Consider the following 11,778-nt stretch of genomic DNA (forward strand, 5'->3'; position numbering starts at 1 on the left):
ATTACTTAGGGGCAAACCGTGAACCTTTTCCATTCAACTATAGTTGCTAACTTGCTAATTTCAGTCCCTTGATCATAATGTGCTCTCCTCGGAATCAGCTCTAATACCATGTAGGAACAGCAAATCTGTAGTAACTAGTAAGCGACAATCAAGTGTCACTATCACTAAACCTTAGCAATGCACAACTAGTGAACTAGTACCAATTAACCTGAGCAAAAACAGATAAGAGCTAAGTTCTCTTAGAGATGGCCGTCGGTTAAGTAGCAACCTCAGTTCCACGCACTATCTAAAATGAGTCATATCTTAATATTCACTTAGTTTGCAGGTCAGGGTAGATATCATTTTGCAACAGATGACTTATCTGCCCTTTAAACTTGTGTGTCAAAGGGCAGCAACACAAATTGATTTACTATGTTTCCCTCTTTGGGGCTGTTCTAATTATTCAGGTTTAATCTAATAGGAAATGGGGTTTATTTCAAGAAGCAAAAATAAAATGCTACAGAGGCAATCCACTTCAGCAGTAGTTGAAATAGTCGAACACCTTGAGGAACTGACACTAAGATAAGAAATATACCACAAACTGCCAGGACGGTCAGCTGGACGGGGTGAAGCCGCATCCAATACCCGGCCGGAATTGCTCCGCGCAGCTCGAGCACCGGCAATGTGGCAAGTGTGAACATGACAGCCTCGTCGGGCCAGCCGAGGCTTCGCAGTGACACCGCCACCCGCAGCCTGAACCCGGATGCCCTGATGGAGTCCTCGGCCGCCACGAGTGCCGCGCCACGGTAGCCGAGCAGGGCGGCGGAGCCCAGGAGCGCGCCCAGCGCCAGCCGCCCCGCAAGCGCGGCCCAGTCGTCGGGCGCCTGGCCCGGCTCCTCCGTCGCGTCACCGCCGCCTCGCGCCGGCGCCGGGGCTCTGGCGACGGGAGCGAGAGCTTTGCGGGGAGGCGGCGGAGGCTGGATCCCTCGGGCGGAGCGCGGGCGGTGGAGCCGCGAGAAGAGGCCTCCATCTCCAAAATGTCAGCGGGAGAAGCGAGCGCGTGGCGGCGAGAAGTACGGCCGCCATGGGCCCATGGCTGTCTGGATCAAGGACAGAGGATGCTTTAGCAGTTTAGGCCTCCTTTGGTTCATAAGATTGAAAAATTATAGAAATAGGAAAGTCACAGGAAATGAGATGACATGCATCTCAAATCCTATGCATAGGAATAGAAAAGGAGATGTCCTTTGATTCACACCATAGGATTTTTTCCATTGAGTCTAGGCTAATGTTTATTTTCCTATGAAATATGAAGGATAGGAAGAATTCCTCCATAGGAATAGGATTTCATTCCTACAAACCAAAGAGCTCTGAAGGAATTTTTCTTATAGGAATCCTATCCTATGAAAATCCTACAAAATTCCTCCAAATCAAAGGAGGCATTAGCTTGCCGTCGCGGCCGTGGTGCTCTGCGGATTTGGGTCGGTACGGACGGTGGTTACGAGGAGACGAGGGCTCGTCGGAGTTGGTCTCCTGCGTTTCAATTGTTCAACGAGCCACACGTGTGTCCAGTTTTTCTCTGGTTCAACTGCTAATCACCTATCACGAAAAAAATAGCATATGCATTTTGAACAATGCCTCGCCAAATAAACCAGTCTAGTTCACTTTTGGTTTTGTAGTGTGTTTTATGAGGGTGCTTGGATACGTTTTGACCAGAAGTAGTGGAACTAAAACTTGCTAGTCTCATCCATGCTTGAATTCACATACTAAAGAGACTAAAATCAAGTTAATGAGCATTTATTATCCTCCAAACCCTCCAATCCAGAACTCGCATGTGTTAAAGGAGAGGAGTTAAATGAGGAGAGAGAGGACTAATCCACATTTTAGTAGGGGTACCCCTGACTAAAAAAAATTAGAGGGTGTTTGTTTCGAGAGACTTATTGGTTTAGGGACTTAAAAAAGTCTCTATAAGTCCCATCTAAACCAAACAGGAGGGACTTATAGGGACTTAAAGTGGGCATTTGGGACTTATGAAATAAGACTCTCAAGTAGAGACTTATAGGAACTTATAGTTGTAATATGGTCTTTTAGTCCATGTTAAGTCCCAGTAACCAAACAGGTAGGGACTTTTTAGGGACTTGGGACTTATAAGTTGGGACAAAAAAAGTCCTAAGACTTATGAACCAAACAGGGTCTCAAGACTAGTTTTAGCCCCTCTTTAGTCAGGGGTGCTTGGAACTTTAGCCTCTAAAAGAGACTATTTTTAGTCAGACTAAAAATAGTCCCTTGGATCCAAGCACCCCCTATACCGCTGAAAAAATAACACACTACAACACCGCTAATAGTCAACTATAGCATCCTAAGCAATTCCTTGTCAAATAAATCAGTGTATAATAGATTTTGTAGTGTGTTTAGATCACTGAAAAAAAGCACGCTATGGCACCACTAATACCAATCTATAGCGTTATGAGCAATTTCTCGCTAAATAAATCGGTGTATAATGTCTCGCTAATAGTGTGTATTTTAAAGGCGGCACTATAGCACACTATTTTTTTTCAGTTTAGACTAGACTAGATGTTTCTCATGGACTCCAGAAACTGCACAGGTCCCATCCTATCACTTTGTCCTCTCGCATCGATCTGGCGTAGCCGCATCTTCTTCTCTTCTCCCTCCTCCGGTTCAAATCAACCCTTCCTTTGGGAGTCGGGTCCAGTGCGGTAGGATAGGGCTAAAGTGGCAGGACACCACACATGAGTCGAGCATTTCGATGATTGGCGGGAACATCAAGCACTAGGTTTCCTTGTATTGGTTGATGGAGGCGCCATGGAAGATGGCCTTGAACGTCAAGGGTCTTCTTGTCCATCGTCCCGCTGGCGCCAGCGCCGCCTGTGGTCAACAGCTCCCAGTAGATGAAGTGGTGCCCGGGGATGCTCTTGGTGCACACCTGGCTGGTGTACTCCGTGGAGTGAATAGCATAAAACTACCACTTTTTGCCCGTTCCAAAAGACTACCATATGTTTTTTTTGAATGATAACTACCAAAATATGTGTCAGCTGTTTCGAAAAACCCAAATAGCCGGTGGTTAACATTTAATCGGGTTTATGACAGCTAGGGTCCGCTCCTAAACAAACCGTTTGTTTGACTGTTTAGTTTGGCCGTTAGCTTACATGTGGGACCTACATGCAAGATACCTAACACGAAAAGTGATAGTTTCATGCTACGCAGGCTAGTGGTTGATTTGGCGGCGGCTTTGCGTGGGAGGGTGGGATGGTCGGATGGATGGATGGATGGAATGGATGCACGGGTGGCGGTGGAAGATTCGTCCGTTAGTGGAAATCAAGGCGCGCGTGTGGGAATTGTGATGGGCAAGCGAGTCGGTCGATCGTTGTAGGCAGATTTGGTCGTATGTAACAATAACACAGTGGGACATCACAGCCGGCGGCACGCACACGCGTACCGCTTGCACGTCTGTGGCACATGCACCACACCTGCTACCTAGGCGGATAAATGACATGACTCGAAGGTTCAAAATGGCTTTGGCAAAAGCAGCAAATCGGAAAGGACTGAACGAACACTGGTCGACATCCCATGCTATCTAGTACTAGAGAACGAGGGGGGAAGAGGATAAGGGAGGAAGGGACGGGCACATGTCTTCACGGCCAAGAAAGACACACCGCAACAAGGGGAGGGAGGGAGGGAGGCAGGAATCGCAGTACTGCGCAGAGGGAAAGGAGAGCAGAAATGTCTCCGCAACTAATTAAACATGGCTCGCAATGGTTATTATAACTCCTGGGACCACATACAAGAGCAGCCAAAAAACACTTAAAATCGGGCTCCGGATGACTTGTTGAGGGACAAACATATGTACTATCTACTGTTGTTACAAATTGAAGGGATTCAATGAACGGGACGGGCGTTCATAGCCACGGCTAGGAAATGCCACGACACCTGCGGGCCGGTAGGGGTGAGGGGGCAGGAGGAGCCGGGGGAGGCGAGCCATGCCGCCTTGAGATCGGATCTCGAGGAGGGGGGAGGAGGAGCCGGGGGAGGCGCACTAGTAGAAAACAGGGCTTTGGTCCAAGCCGGGTCAGCCCATTAGTCCCGATTCAGTCCAGAACCGGGACCAATGTGGGCATTGGTCCCGGTTCATGAGCCCAGGGGGCCGGCCGGGCCACGTGGGCCATTGGTCCCGGTTCATCTGGACCTTTTGGTCCCGGTTGGTGGGATGAACCGGGACCAATGGGCCTCGCTCTTGACCCACCACCATTGGTCCCGGTTCGTGGCTTGAACCGGGACCAAAGGCTCCCCTTTAGTCCCGGCTCATGTCACCAACCGGGACCAATGAGGTGCCTATATATACCCCTCGCTCGCGAGCAGAGCACCCCAGTGCTCTGTTTTTCTCTGGCCGAGGGGGAGAGGGCTTGGTGGTGCTCTAGCTCACCTCCTATGCACACAAGGTGTTCGATGGAATGCCCGAGCCACACTACTTAAGCTTTCTCCTCTCCAAGCTCCATTTTCCATAATATTTGTCTAGGTTTAGCGGTCCGTCACGCCCCGTCCCCGTCTTCACCGCCGTCGATCACCCGCGCCGAGCTCATCGCCGGCACCACCGTGGTGAGCCTCTTGTTTTATCTTCTTTCTGAAAGGAAAAATATTCTTACTTGTATGTTTACATAGATACTTGTATTATTTTCTTACTTTTATTATTGTATCTTATATAGTGCGATGGATTTGGTATCCGCCCCCGTCGGCCCTCGTCCTGTCTATGATTCGGATGTGGTATATATATTATCTTTATAACTATTGGTTCATTTATTGTTTATGAAAATTATGCCGACCAACGTGACATAGATTTTATTTATGTAGGATGTATGTGAATCAGAAATGCCAACCGACCCTATTGTCGAGAGGTTAAATTTAGTTGAAGAAGAAAACAATTTGTTGAAGGAAAAAATAAAAAATAATAAGGAGGAGAAGATGATATTGGAGTTGCATGTTGCGGATGTCGTCGATGATCACAAGATCAAGATGGATGCAATGCGCTTGAAGATTAGAAAGATTAGAAAATATGCCATTCATACCGAGGCTTGGTATCATTATGTCGTTGGATCAATTGTTACCTTGGTTGCGATTATGATCGCATTTGTTTTCGCATTGAAATGTTTTACATAGTTTCAATGTATGGTTTAATTAATTAGATGCTCTGGAGAGCTATATGTTGTTAGATGAGAACTATGTATGCACTTTGGTTTTAATGTGATGATGAACTTCTATTAATTTGGACACTTAATTATATATAATGCACGCAGATGAACCGGCAATGGATGTACGGTGACAGACACACCCGTGAGTACATTAAGGGCATGCATGAGTTTCTCGATGCGGCTGAGGCAAACAAGCAGAATGGTTTTATGTGTTGTCCATGCACTGAATGTGGGAATATGAGGTCTTACTCTAACCGGAAAATCCTTCACTCCCACCTGCTTTACAAGGGTTTCATGCCACACTATAATGTTTGGACGAGGCATGGAGAAATAGGGGTTATGATGGAAGACGGCGAAGAAGAAGAGTACGATGACAACTATGTGCCCCCTGAATACGGTGATGCTGCAACGGGGGGAGCTGGTGAAGATCAAGAGGAACCAGACGATGTGCCCAATGATGCTGCGCCGGGTGAAGCTGCTGAAGATCAAGAGGAACCAGACGATGTGCCCGATGATGATGATCTACGTCGGGTCATTGTCGATGCAAGGACGCAATGTGAAAGTCAAAAGGAGAAGCTGAAGTTCGATTGCATGTTAGAGGATCACAAAAAAGGGTTATACCCCAATTGCGAAGATGGCAACACAAAGCTTGGTACCGTACTGGAATTGCTGCAGTGGAAGGCAGAGAATGCTGTGGCTGACAAAGGATTTGAGAAGCTACTGAAAATATTGAAGAAGAAGCTTCCAAAGGATAACGAATTGCCCGACAGTACATACGCAGCAAAGAAGGTCGTATGCCCTCTAGGATTGGAGGTGGAGAAGATACATGCATGCCCTAATGACTGCATCCTCTACCGCGGTGCATACAAGGATCTGAAGGCATGCCCGGTATGCGGTGCATTGCGGTATAAGATCAGACGAGATGACCCTGGTGATGTTGACGGCGAGCCCCCCAGGAAGAGGGTTCCTGCGAAGGTGATGTGGTATGCTCCTATAATACCACGGTTGAAACGTCTGTTCAGAAACGAAGAGCATGCCAAGTTCATGCGATGGCACAGTGAGAACCGAAAGAAAGATGGGAAGTTGAGAGCACTCGCTGACGGGTCGCAGTGGAGAAAAATCGAGAGAAAGTACTGGGATGAGTTTCCAAAGGACCCAAGGAATGTATGGTTTGCTTTAAGCGCGGATGGCATTAATCCTTTCGGGGAGCAGAGCAGCAATCACAGCACCTGGCCCGTGACTCTATGTATGTATAACCTTCCTCCTTGGATGTGCATGAAGCGGAAGTTCATTATGATGCCAGTTCTCATCCAAGGCCCTAAGCAACCCGGCAACGAAATTGATGTGTACCTAAGGCCATTAGTTGAAGAACTTTTATAGCTGTGGAATGGAAATGGTGTGCGTACGTGGGATGAGCACAGACAGGAGGAATTTAACCTTAAGGCATTGCTGTTCGTGACCATCAACGATTGGCCCGCTCTCAGTAACCTTTCAGGACAGACAAACAAAGGATACCACGCATGCACGGACTGTTTAGATGACACTGAAAGTATATACATGGACAAATGCAGGAAGAATGTGTACCTGGGCCATCGTCGATTTCTTTCGACCAACCATCAATGTCGAAAGAAAGGCAAGCATTTCAAAGGCGAGGCAGATCACCGGAAGAAGCCCGCCATGCGCACCGGTGATCACGTGCTTGCTATGGTCAATGATTTACACTACGTAATCTTTGGAAAGGGTCCCGGTGGACTAGCTGTTCCAAATGACGCTGAGGGACGCGCACCCATGTGGAAGAAGAAATCTATATTTTGGGACCTACCCTACTGGAAATACCTAGAGGTCCGCTCCTCAATCGACGTGATGCACGTGATGAAGAACCTTTGCATGAACCTGCTAGGCTTCTTGGGCGTGTTTGGGAAGACAAAAGATACACCTGAGGCATGGGAGGACCTGCAACGTTTGCACGAAAAAGACGGCATGCCTCCGAAGTAGTATAAAGGTCCTGCCAACTACGCTCTTATGAAAGAAGAGAAAGAAATTTTCTTTGAATGCCTGCTCAGTATGAAGGTCACGACTGGCTTCTCGTCGAATATAAAGGGAATAATAAATATGCCAGAGAAAAAGTTTCAGAACCTAAAGTCTCATGGCTGCCACGTGATTATGACACAACTGCTTCCGGTTGCATTGAGGGGGCTTCTACCGGAAAACGTCCGATTAGCCATTGTGAAGCTATGTGCATTCCTCAATGCAATCTCTCAGAAGGTGATCGATCCAGAAATCGTACCAAGGCTAAGGAGTGATGTGGCGCAATGTCTTGTCAGTTTCAAGCTGGTGTTCTCACCATCCTTCTTCAATATCATGACGCATGTCCTAGTTCATCTAGTCGACGAGATTGTCATCCTGGGGCCCGTATTTCTACACAATATGTTCCCCTTTGAGAGGTTCATGGGAGTCCTAAAGAAATATGTCCGTAACCGCGCTAGGCCAGAAGGAAGCATCTCCATGGGCCATCAAACAGAGGATGTTATCGGGTTTTGTGTTGACTTCATTCCTGGCCTTAAGAAGATAGGTCTCCCTAAATCGCGGTATGAGGGGAGACTGACTGGAAAAGGCACTCTTGAAAGAGACTCAATAATATGCAGGGACGGATATTCTTGGTCTCAAGCACACTACACTGTTTTATAGAACTCTACCTTGGTGACCCCGTATGTCGATGAACACAAGAACAGTCTGCGCTCCAAACACCCGGAGCAGTGCGACGACTGGATTACATGTGAACACATCAGGACTTTCAGCAGTTGGTTGGAAACACGTCTCAGAGGTGACAACACTGTTTGTGATGAGTTGTACTTGTTGTCCAGGGGACCATCTTTGACTGTATTGACTTACAAAGGATACGAGATAAATGGGAATACATTTTACACGATCGCCCAAGATCAAAAGAGCACCAACCAAAACAGCGGTGTCCGCTTTGATGCAGCAACCGAGAGCGGAAAGGACACATATTATGGTTACATAGTGGACATATGGGAACTTGACTACGGACCTGATTTTAAGGTCCCTTTGTTTAAGTGCAAATGGGTCAATCTGTTAGGCGGCGGGGTACAGGTAGACCCACAGTACAGAATGACAACAGTGGATCTGAAAAATCTTGGGTACACTGATGAACCGTTCGTCCTAGCCAATGATGTGGCACAGGTTATCTATGTGAAGGACATGTCTACCAAACCGAGAAAAAGAAAAGATAAGGAAGCGAATACATCATACGATGAGCCAAAGCGCCACATAGTTCTTTCAGGAAAAAGGGACATCCTAGGAGTGGACGGCAAGACAGACATGTCTGAAGATTATGAAAAGTTTCATGAAATTCCTCCCTTCAATGTCAAGGCTGACCCAAGCATCCTGATAAACAATGAAGATTATCCATGGTTATGGCGCAATAAGCAAATGACACAAGCGAAAAAAAAGTGAAGACTTTCTCCCGCAACTATTATGATGATACCATGCCAACTTTGTAACACACGAACATGCTACCATTGTCCGTTTTGTACATGCACATGCTATGTGGGTGAAATTATGATACCATCCCAACTTTCAACTTTTTCAGAGTTCATTTGAAATGCTTTCATGTCTTATGGTTCGGCCCTCGTAATACGATGACCATTAGTCCCTGGCCCATGCCAACTTTCAACTTTCAACTTTCTAAAACTAATGGCACTAACAGAAAGTTTATAATTTTGCTCCTCGCCCCTGGCCCATGACCATTAGTCCCGGTTTGTGCCACAAACCGGGACTAAAGGGTTGGTCCTCGTTGCGGGCAGAGTTTAGTCCCACCTCGCCAACCGAAGGAGGCTCACACCGGTTTATAAGCCCTTCCCTCTCTGCCTTGTTGAGCTCCTCTCGAAGTGAAAATAGATGCCCTAATAGAGAAAAGTTTAACCTAAATTCATAGTGAATTTCTCTGAAATTCATAGAAATTTACTAGGAATTTAGGTTGCATTTTCTCTATAAGCGCATCTATTCTCATTTTTTTAGTAAGTTAATCACAAACTTGTGATTCAAACAATTTTCAAAGAATTCAAATTTTAACTACTCAAATTTGAAAACTAATGGCACTAACAGAAAGTCTATAATTTTTCTAAAACTAATGGAACTAACAGAAAGTTTATAATTTTGCTAACCTAAAAGCAAACAGAATTAAAAATTAAAGCAAAAAACAAAAGAAAATAAATAATGCAAAAAACAAATAAAAAAATAGGAAAAAACTATTTTTATAGTAAAGTTAATCACAAAATAAAATAAATAAAGCAACAAAGGAAACAAAAAAACTAAAAAAGTGTTTTCAAATTTGAAAACTAATGGCACTAACAGAAAGTTTATAATTTTTCTAAAACTAATGGCACTAACAGAAAGTTTATAATTTTGCTAACCTAAAAGCAAACAGAATTAAAAATTAAAGCAAAAAACAAAAGAAAATAAATAATGCAAAAAAAAATCAAAAAACAGGAAAAAACTATTTTTATAGTAAAGTTAATCACAAAATAAAATAAATAGAGCAATAAAGAAAACAATAAAACTAAAAAAGTGTTTTCAAATTTGAAAACTAATGGCATTAACAAAAAGTTTTTAATTTTTCTAAAACTAAAAGCATAAAGAATTAAAAAAATAAAGCAAAAAACAAAAGAAAATAAATAAAGCAACAAAAAAATGCCACCTACTGAGCCACCACGGCCTGAATACGACTAGAAACCCTACCATGGGCCAGGATTCAGGCCCGCAGCAGGCCCAGTAGGCCCACAGGCATTGAAGTGACAGATTAGGCCCGAAAGCCTGCAGTTGAGAGGAGCTCGGGAGGGTGGGCGCAGCAGCGCTTATAAACCACTCTCGAGCTCTCTCAGCTAGCGACGTGGTACTAAACTTTTGACGCGGGGCAGCACAAGGCCATTGGTCCCGGTTAGTGGCACCAACCGGGACTAAAGGGGGCATTGGTCATGGTTCGTGGCACCAACCGTGACCAATGCCCCCCTTTAGTCCCGGTTGGTGCCACCAACCGGGACCAAAGGCCTCCGCTTCCCGCCCTTTGGGCTGCTGAAAAGTGACCTTTGGTCCCGGTTGGTGCCACCAGCCGGGACTAAAGGGGACCATTGGTCACGGTTGGTTCCACGAACCGGGACCAATGGTCTCAGTATATAAGAAAACACTTGTGAAATTTTCATTCAGTTCCTCATTCTCTCGCTGCCCCGCCGCCCTCTGCCCCGTCGCCCGTGCCCGTCGCCGCCACCGTCGTCGCCCGCGCCCATCGTCGCCGCCCCCATCGCCGCGCGCCACCCCGCGCCGTCGCCGTCCGCCTCACCGCGCCTCCCCGACGCCGTCGTCGCCCCGCTCCACCGCTGCCCCGACCTCGTCGCCTCGACGCCACCGCTGCCCCGCGTCGCCCTGACGCTGTCCCTGCCCCACGCGCCACCGCCTCTGCCTCAGGCCGGCCCCGACCCCTCCCCGTGCCCGTTGTCGCCGTTGCTCCGGGGAAGCAGCACGCTGGCTCCCGCGACCCGTTCATCCCCGAGGCCGTTCGTCCGCCGCCACACCGATTCCGGCAGGCGACCTCGACCTCTCCCCGCACTGTGAGCCCCCGCCTCCTCCCCTTTCCTTCTCATTGCCGTCCCCGCATGCCATCCGTAAGCTCCACCGCCAACCATCATCGCCGTCGCCGACCACCGCGGCCTATTTTTCATTTTTTTGTTAAGATGTATGTATGTATGTATGTATGTATGTATGTATGTTCACTGTATATATAATGCTCTGTATATGCTGTATAATGCTCTTTATATGTTCATATGTAACATTTAAGAAAAAAAGTGTTGTGTTGGAGAAGAAAAGAGGAAGAAGGAAGAAGAAAGAAAAGAAGGAGCGTGTATATGTCCTTTTTTAGATTTTTTGTTGTTTGCATTTTTATAAAAATGTATATATGTATGTATGTTCTCTGTGTATATGGCAAAATTTCAGAATTTTTTGATTGATTTAGAATAGGTTTTCAGCAAGGAATTTGAATCTGGTTCAAATTTCATTTGAATGAAATTTAAAAAAATTAAACTATGGATCAGAAGGTTTTTGGTGAAATGGAGTGTGGGTACTGTCATGAAGTTGGAGTAATTTTTGTGGTTGTAAAAGAGTTAGGAAAATTTAGAATGTGCTAAATATGTCAAAAATGTTTTTTGTTCATACAAAGTTTTTTATTCATAGAAAGTTTTTTGTTCATAGGCAGAAAGTTTTTATATATGACTATGGATATATGAGCAATGATGATCCATGGATGTATGCATTGATATATATGTATTTTTGTTCATAGCATTTTTTCCATTTATATATGTATGTGGCTATAGATGGATATATATGAGAGGTTTCCTAGTGTCAAAGTATTGAAGAAATCCATGGCTTCATCATTAGCCGGAAGTAACCAGGGCATGACGAAGTCCTCCAAAGTTATTTTGGAATGGTGTCCCGGATAGGATAATTTGCCTTTTTGTATGAATTTCAGCAAAGGCCTTCCAAATAACGATATTTGGAAGGTTCTTGCTGAACTTTCTACCAAAAAGCG

At 45.7% G+C, this 11,778-nt stretch overlaps 1 pseudogene; it reads right to left on the reverse strand.

Annotated features, from left to right (window-relative positions):
- Positions 1 to 203: 203 nt before the first annotated feature.
- Positions 204 to 1,065, reverse strand: LOC147973039 (uncharacterized; annotated as a pseudogene).
- Positions 1,066 to 11,778: the final 10,713 nt, after the last annotated feature.

This window comes from Triticum urartu, chromosome 5A, assembly GCF_056163025.1.
Source record: "Triticum urartu cultivar PI428250 chromosome 5A, HENAU_Tu73, whole genome shotgun sequence".
NCBI classification, from domain to species: domain Eukaryota; kingdom Viridiplantae; phylum Streptophyta; class Magnoliopsida; order Poales; family Poaceae; genus Triticum; species Triticum urartu.